Genomic DNA, 8,290 nt, shown 5'->3' with positions numbered 1-8,290 from the left:
TGCTTAGAAAGGCCTCATAGAGTTTGGCAAACCAGTATATAGTTCCTGAGCAAACTTTACATTTCCCTGAGGAATGGCTTTTATGGGATCTCAACACTTGAAAAGTACTAATTATTCCAACGATCAAAATTATATCGTTTCTTAGCCACTTTTCAGCTAAACTTAAATTCGAAAGAGCTACGGGTCTATAGAGAGGCCGCATGCTTAAAAAGGCCTCATAGAGTTTGGCAAACCAGTATATAGTTCCTGAGCAAACTTTACATTTCCCTGAGGAATGGCTTTTATGGGATCTCAACACTTGAAAAGTACTAATTATTCCAGCGATCAAAATTATATCGTTTCTTAGCCACTTTTCAGCTAAACTTAAATTCGAAAGAGCTACGGGTCTATGAAGAGGCCGCATGCTTAGAAAGGCCTCATAGAGTTTGGCAAACCAGTATATAGTTCCTGAGCAAACTTTACATTTCCCTGAGGAATGGCTTTTATGGGATCTCAACACTTGAAAAGTACTAATTATTCCAGCGATCAAAATTATATCGTTTCTTAGCCACTTTTCAGCTAAACCCTTCATTCTATACCCCTCCCCAAGCGGATTGCAACGCTCTAGAAAACCAATTTAACAAGTAATTATACAATGCCTTAGTAAAATACTCTGGCTTATCCGATTTAAACAATTTCTCCAAAAAATTCGAGTTCTACCAACTTTCTATAGACATTACTCTTTGAATCAAAGATAATACTTTTAGGATTACATTTGGTGCCTATTAAGATTGAATTATAATTACACTTACAAGTATTAAAAAGCTATGTATAAGGCAAGCAAAAATACATTGCACACAGTTTGTTATTGTGCATTTCAAAAGGTTTTTAATGGGTTTTGTTTTAAAAATTTTAAAGATATTAAGCGCTCATATTATAATGGTTGCTCTAAAAAGCAAAAAAAAAAAAAACTCGTCTATTCGAGTGTAGTATAATAGCAATTATCATTTAAAATTCATCCAAAACTGAACACCCACACTTGATTGCGCGCGCCCGGAAATCAAATCAATGCAAAAAATCAAAAACCTGCCCTGCAATTTCCGCAATTGTCGACGACGCGACGGTGCTCAACCGCAAAAAGCTTGTCAGCAATTAGACTTGATAGCCATTTGCGTTAAAATGTTATAAAACAAAGGTGCACGGGGCGGCCGAGCAAAGTGAAAAAGAATGTCTAGTCCAATGCAAAATGTCATGCAAAAGTCCAGAGCCCAGGCTCGGACTTTGGCGAGCAATTCTGTTTCATGAAATGGCAATTTGCATGTCTGTCTGTCCACATCCGTCCCCCCATGCTGCCACAGCTAAGTAATTGCCTCCAATGGGCTGCATGACTACATGAGCCTTTTTGTGGTTCCTTTTTTTTAGAAACGGGCATGCACATCGGGGACTTTAGTGGATCGGACCTCACACAACGGACCCGCCGTTCCAGCAACAAGTGCCGCTAATTACTGAAAATATTTGCATGTTTTTGCTCAGCTCCCAAGCCAAGTGCAGCCTGCCTGCCTGCCTGCCTGTGGGTGCAATTGTTTGTAAACAAACGCTCTCTAACCCCAGCAAGCCTGTTGGCATTTTCCTTCGACGCTGGAAATTTCCAAACACCACAACGCTCCCAGAAGCTGAACGCATGCGCCGCCAAAGGACGAAGCGCTCTGCAGCCAAACTTCAGAACTGTTATACAGGATATAGTTAGGAGGGGTGCTTCATATAGTATGTGCCCCTCTTTTTTACAGCAATGCGCTTCGGCTTCATACGAGTTGACGATATAATTTGAAATATTTTCGACAATTTTAATTAGAAGATAGTTTTTAAAACTAATTTTTTAGCTTCACTTATTTAATATATAGTATAGAGATGTGTTCTTTCAAAATTCCAATATCATTTGTATACAAAAATTGCAGCGTATTGTAAGGTATTCTAAGGTATCCATAAAAATTCATCTAAATAAGGTTCTCAGCAGAAAGCAATAAAGAAGGTAGATGCGCTTCTTCTTAATTAAAAATAGGGCTCCTTGAACTGAGGAAGATGCCTAGATAGGGACTTTACAAAATTCAATCAATGACTGAAATTTCGAATATAATTGGAGCTTCTTTATTGAATGAATAAAGACAAATTGATAGAATATCACTCGTTGGGTTAAATGTTCTACTAAATTAAGAAAACTTGTTTAAAAAAAGCGCAGCCCGCTCATTCTAGATACTATTTTTGATAGGTTCAATACACATTTGTATAAAAATAAAAACTATATTTCTTTTCACCCCAAAAATGATAAGAGTTTGGAAAATTTTTTGCTTACATGGAATATTATAAATTATTTCCGAGCTGGAAGTTTCACTCCTTCTGGCTTGAAATCGCATACTTCTGTTTAAGAATATGACCCACACTCAAAACTTGTATGTATTCTTTCAAATCTATTGTACCGACTTCAATTACAGTGCACATTTTATTATATATATATATATATTATATTGTAAATTATATTATTATATTGTAAAAATCGAAAAAATGTATCACAGCTTACAGTGAACTTAATAATTAAACTTAATAATTAAAAATAATTAATCAGCCGCTCGATTTCAGGCTCAAATTTCTGGCTCATATTGTACACAAATGTTAAATGAAGCATTAGGAAGGTTAATTGTAGGTCATAAATTTTAAAACTTCAAGATTCTATTGATAAGTTGCCTTGTTAAGAAATGCCTACACTAAGGAATAAGAATAACGCAAGTTCTAGACATATTAGTCTCGATTTGAAGCTGGCATGAATATATCTCAAATATAAAATGAAAAAAACAAATGACCAGAAATCGCTTGTAGGCTTCCAGCCATCGGGCGGTATAAATACAAAAGGACATGTGCTTGGCTCGCTATTGTTGTGGGAATGCTGGAGTGTGTTAATTAGTAGGTGGCTTTAATTACTAATTAATTCATCATTGATAATATCAATATCGATCTGAGCAATTACAAAAATAGATTGGGAAGTCGCTTCTAAGTATATAAACAATATATATGTACAAGATAGTGTCCCTTGAAGAAAATCAATGTAGTAGTAGCTGATGCAAAAAGTAAGAAGCATATTTTCAAATTAATGTTTCAAATCCAGCTTACAAGCCGTACTTCATTTTTGGTTTTTAATCACGAACGATATGTTCAGTGATTTGATAAGGTAGGTCTATATTAGTGGCCCAATCTTTGTCCTGCTTGAAAATAATGTCACTTCAGTCTTACTAAACATTAGTGTCTATTGCATGCTTACAATTATAAATATAAATTAGTAAAAACAATCAAATTTGTAAGAAAAACTTAATAATAATACTTAATTTCATTTCTTGCTCTTTTAGTTGTAAAGAAAATTAATAATAAAAAGCATCCATTGCCCCCCACTCTCAGAACTGGTTTAGCATTCGATTGGTTGCAGGCATTTTAAGTGGAGTTTGGCTCCATTTTCAGAACGATCTAGGTCTAGACTGCACTCATTAGCCGAGAGGCCCATTTTGGCTAATTACCATGGGCCATATGCTAATGGAAATTTCCGTCAAGCACGCGTGTGTGACATCTGGGCCAAGTAAATTGTCTTTTTGGCTGCCAATCGCTGAAGAAATTATCATTAGGCCGACACACACACACACACACACACACTATTTGGAATGTGTCGCACACTTGATTGACAGTAAAATTTCGTTCCCGAAAAAGAGGCCGATGTGCATATTTGATTTGAAGTTTGAGTTTGCTTAAGTGGACGGTCCCGCTCTCACGGACATACTCGCACTACAACTATATGCTCGTAGTATATGGGAGGAATCCAGTCACCACAGCCCCCACCCTTCTACAAATATTGACGAACGTAATTAGCGCTCGTATGTAATTATTCATGCGAACCATTAATTATTTTGATTTGATAAGTGCATAAGCCTTGCCAACAACAACCCACTATATAGTACGAGTACTATCGTATGTTTCCAATTCGTTCGGGGGCCACTTGAAATGTATTCTTGAGCCCTTATGACCATTTTCCAATTTCACATATGCTGTGCACGCGTTTCGCATAAAGAAAGAAAATCGGATGGAAAACTAACAATATTTGCAATAAAGAAGCCCACAATAAAAGTTAACAACTGACCAGCTCACGCACACACACACACACATATTTGTAGGCCCAATATGGCTTTTGGCCTTTATGGCGTGCACAAATATTGAAAACAAATTTGCGCTAAACGCCTCAAATTGCCAAAGTTATCAACATAAAAATGGCAATAAATGCAAATGAAAAGCAATAAACACAAAATCCACACACGCACGGGCATTCAAAAAAGCCAAACACCCTTTAGCCGTTATCCTTTACCCCTTACCCCTCACCCCTTACCCCTTTTTGTATCGCACCCGTTTTTTCCTTACCTCTCCCTCTTGCTGGCAAAAGTCAATTTTCAACGCTTCATGATTGTGGTTGCCGGCCGAGCTTAACCAAAACGCATTTTCAATAAATACCAATTATGATGGGCTCCCTTTTTTTCTGACCATGCGAATTGTTAAACCCGTGCATTCGACCAACAATCGAACAGGTATGGCGGGGCGAGGGGGTCCTGTGTGTGGTTGTTTTTATTTTCGTTGCTCATTTCATGGCCCATTTATGAAATTATGCCACGAGTGGCAGTGCATAAAATTTTGATGAAGTTTAATAGTTCTTTCTGCTTCAACTGCCTGTTCGTTCTCACAATAGAAGTGCGGGGGAGGACATCACAAAACTTTATCAAATAGTACATACATATTTCCGAAAAGCTTCCACACACTTTGCATTTGCGTGCGCTTACGCAATAGCTATACTCGTAGAACAAAATGTGACAATTGTCTATATATACACCTATGTATATGCATTGGGAGAAAATGAGTACAAGTAATCAAATCTATTACCCATAATTTTGAATGAGCTGCAACTTAAGAGTCGTAGGAAGACCTCTTGACGAGGTAATGAAGTAAGAAATTAATAATTGCTCATGGTTTATGTTCTTCTGGATTATTTTGTTTAGCAAATATTTGTTATGAACGACTAGGAAGTTGTAGATTATTAATTAATAAGAGGCTATTAAATTTTATGAGGATTTTTATTAAGTTCATCAAATACGGCTGCTCTTCCTACTTTAAATTTGTTGGCAGAAATTCCTTTATTAAATAGAATTGTAAGATCGTCATGAATGATAATTTCGACATTAATTAGGGATAGCCTATGAGCAACACTGCCTATCTAAATCTATTTAGTTCTTTTATTCTTTATCTAGCAGTCAAATGATAAATATATATTTAAGAATTTCATTTTCAATATTCGCAATTTCTCTCGATAGAAAAATTATGTTGAAAATCTCCATATATATAAAACAGTTTCTCCTGACTGACTGACTGACTGACTGATTGGCAATCAACGCACAGCCCAAACGGTAAGAGCTAGGAAGCTGAAATTTGAGCTCAAGAAGGGATTTTGGTAAAATCGAGCTCCACAGTTTGTTTGAAAGATCCGCGTTTTTCCACCAATCAACTTCAAATGTGGTTCTTATAAAATATTTGGACAAAAACAAAAATGTAACGCACTACTAAACAGTTTTTTGTCAAGAACAGAAAATGCTCATTTAAATATTTTAAATACCTTCCTACTACCTACCTACACACATATACACACATATTTAGTATTGTATACTTAGAAAGCTACTGCTTTTGCCACTACAAGGACAATCCTCCTTGAAGATGTCTTTGGAACTGTTCTGTGGCAAGTACGTTTTGAAAGGAACTGGAACAGATTTCAAATAAAGTAAAGCATAGTTAAAGGCTTCGCTTCTGACCATTTTTTTGTAAAATTTAATGGAAACGTGAATCGAGAACACACATAAAGCTTTCAAGGCGATCGCAAATAAAGAAAAGGAGAACAAAGTATTTTAATAAAAAAGAACTTAACAAATAATTTACATTTTTACCAGAACGAGCTAAAGTGAGATTAAGCTTTTCTTTGTTCCGTTTTCTACTTCTCTAATTAACTGTAATAACTCGCTCATAAAATATAATTTAAACAAAATTTGTATTAATTAATTTTGAAGTAATATTTTCGCTTGCATATTTCCTGACAATTTGCATCGATGTTCAGGTATGGTTTGCCAGCAAATCAACTTTTGTTGAATGGCACACATGTTTGATTCTGTGGCTGTACTTCCCAATAGATTTATTTAATATAAGAATAAATAATTAATAATTAAATGAAATAAATAATTAAATAAGACTAAACTCCTAGTTTAAGCTGTATTTGTATATTTCTATAAGTTTTATTTAAGTAGTTGTAAATAATAACAGTATAATTAAAGTTTTACATTTATATAAATAAAAAAAAAGTGCCTGTACTAGCTATTACTTGTATGTTAGTTATTATATGTTAAATATATAGTAAATGTATAGTACATTCATCAATAATCACATGAGTTTAATAGACATTTGAACTAAATACAAGAATTCAAAGTTGTCTCCTCCATTTGAATGAAATGGAAGAATGTTTATTTTTAATAGTTTGCAACACACAATCATTTAATTTTTAAGTTATTCTCAATGCACATTTTCTTCAGGTGTACTTCTTTAAATATGCATACACATATGTGTATGGTTTGTATGTGGGCAGCCGATTTGTTGGTGCTTCTAATTGATAGTTAGGGTACAAAATATTGAGCCACTATTGCATGTCTTTGGCAACCTGAGCTGGTGGGTCATGAAAAATTCATGCACAAAGTGGCCGGCCTATTGTCGCTTCACATAATTAGGTAGCCTTGGGGCTGCCAAAAAACATATATGTATATCTATAAAAAATGGAAAAAAAAAAGAAATGGGGAAGTAGCAGGAAGAAAATGTCGCACATGTCAGTTGCGAGCGTCGCACATGACGCAACAGAAATGTGTGGCACAACTCGCACGAGTATCCTTCAAAAACAATGCCATAATCGTTCGATTTTGGGCTTAGATTGACGAGCCTTCCATGCTCTGTGGCTGAAATTTGCGCGCTTATCAGTTCAATTTCTATCTATTGGGCCAACAGCGACCACAACAACAATAACAATGGCCACAACCAATGTGTCATTTGGCCGCAACAAAGGTCATTGTGTTATTAGTCGTTTGCAAGGTGGCTTTAATAGCCGTGGCAGAATTCATATTATTAATGAACAATGTACTTTGGACATTTATCGAGGACATTAAAGTTTTTTGTGCATGCAAGTTTATTTGCATTAAGGCCAGCCTAGCCTTGGACTCATTGTTTTGACCGAACGATAGTCTGCATGGCTAATAGTTCGATAAACAACAAAATCAAATAAACTAAGCAATCACATTTCAAAACTTTCTATGTAACAAAAATATTGTGAAAGAAGTTCAAACAGTCAGTAGGGTTTCAATATTTTGTCTAAAAATTGCAGTTCGGCTTTGCAAACAGACTGCTGGGTGATTCGAATAATCTTGGGATAGAAACTCCAAGCCGACAAAAGTTTTAAACATTTCCCTAATTTGTTTTCTGTTGTAATTGGTAAAGTCTGTAAAAATTCGAACTTATTTCTAAATGCAGAAAAATGAAGTGCTCTCAAACAGCAATGAAACAATAATGGAAACTCATTTGAATCCTTCGCAGTTGCAGTGCTCATTAGTTTTGCTCACTTTTCGGAACAGGATAACAGAATTGAGGACCTGGACTATGCACAGTTAAGGAGTCCATATATCCTTCGCAGTTGCAGTGCTCATTAGTTTTGCTCACTTTTCGGAACAGGATAACAGAATTGAGGACCTGGACTTTGCACAGTTAAGGAGTCCATATACTTGTAGAAATCATCTTATGTATAACCGAATTAAACCTAGTGATGGAGCGGCCAGTTGTTTTTCATCCTGCGGCAAAAGCAAAAAAGAGCTTTCAAAATTATTTAAAATTTGTTTAGTTGATGAAAAAAATTGTTGTTTAACGTAATGTGAACGCTTTTTCAAAGTTGACGAAGAAGATGTCTTTAATTGTATGTTTCAGTGAGCTTCCGAGGTCAGTCTCACAACAGCTTTTCTTAGTTGAATGGAGTTTAAAATATCTTTTTAATTTAGAAAATTTTAACACTAAAATAATAACGTCTTTAATGTCCATACACGTCTAAATTTTCTTAATTTATAAAAAATCATCTAAAATATTATAACATGATTATTTGGTTTAATCGCATCGCAAAATGTGAAAATAACATTTATGAATATGTCCAAACTATTATTAT

The 8,290-nt window shown here is 35.2% G+C and overlaps 1 long non-coding RNA gene across 1 annotated transcript; it reads left to right on the top strand.

Annotated features, from left to right (window-relative positions):
- Positions 1 to 7,523: 7,523 nt before the first annotated feature.
- LOC115634470 lies at positions 7,524 to 8,027 on the top strand. Its single transcript, XR_003996440.1, has 2 exons — positions 7,524 to 7,572; positions 7,635 to 8,027. It is a non-coding gene; the product is annotated as an uncharacterized LOC115634470 (long non-coding RNA).
- The last annotated feature ends 263 nt before the right edge of the window (positions 8,028 to 8,290 follow it).

The sequence above is a fragment of the Scaptodrosophila lebanonensis genome, unplaced genomic scaffold (genome assembly GCF_003285725.1).
Source record: "Scaptodrosophila lebanonensis strain 11010-0011.00,11010-0021.00 unplaced genomic scaffold, SlebRS2 tig00000001-arrow-pilon, whole genome shotgun sequence".
In the NCBI taxonomy this organism is placed as follows: domain Eukaryota; kingdom Metazoa; phylum Arthropoda; class Insecta; order Diptera; family Drosophilidae; genus Scaptodrosophila; species Scaptodrosophila lebanonensis.
This window is presented reverse-complemented; position numbering and strand designations above follow the sequence as displayed.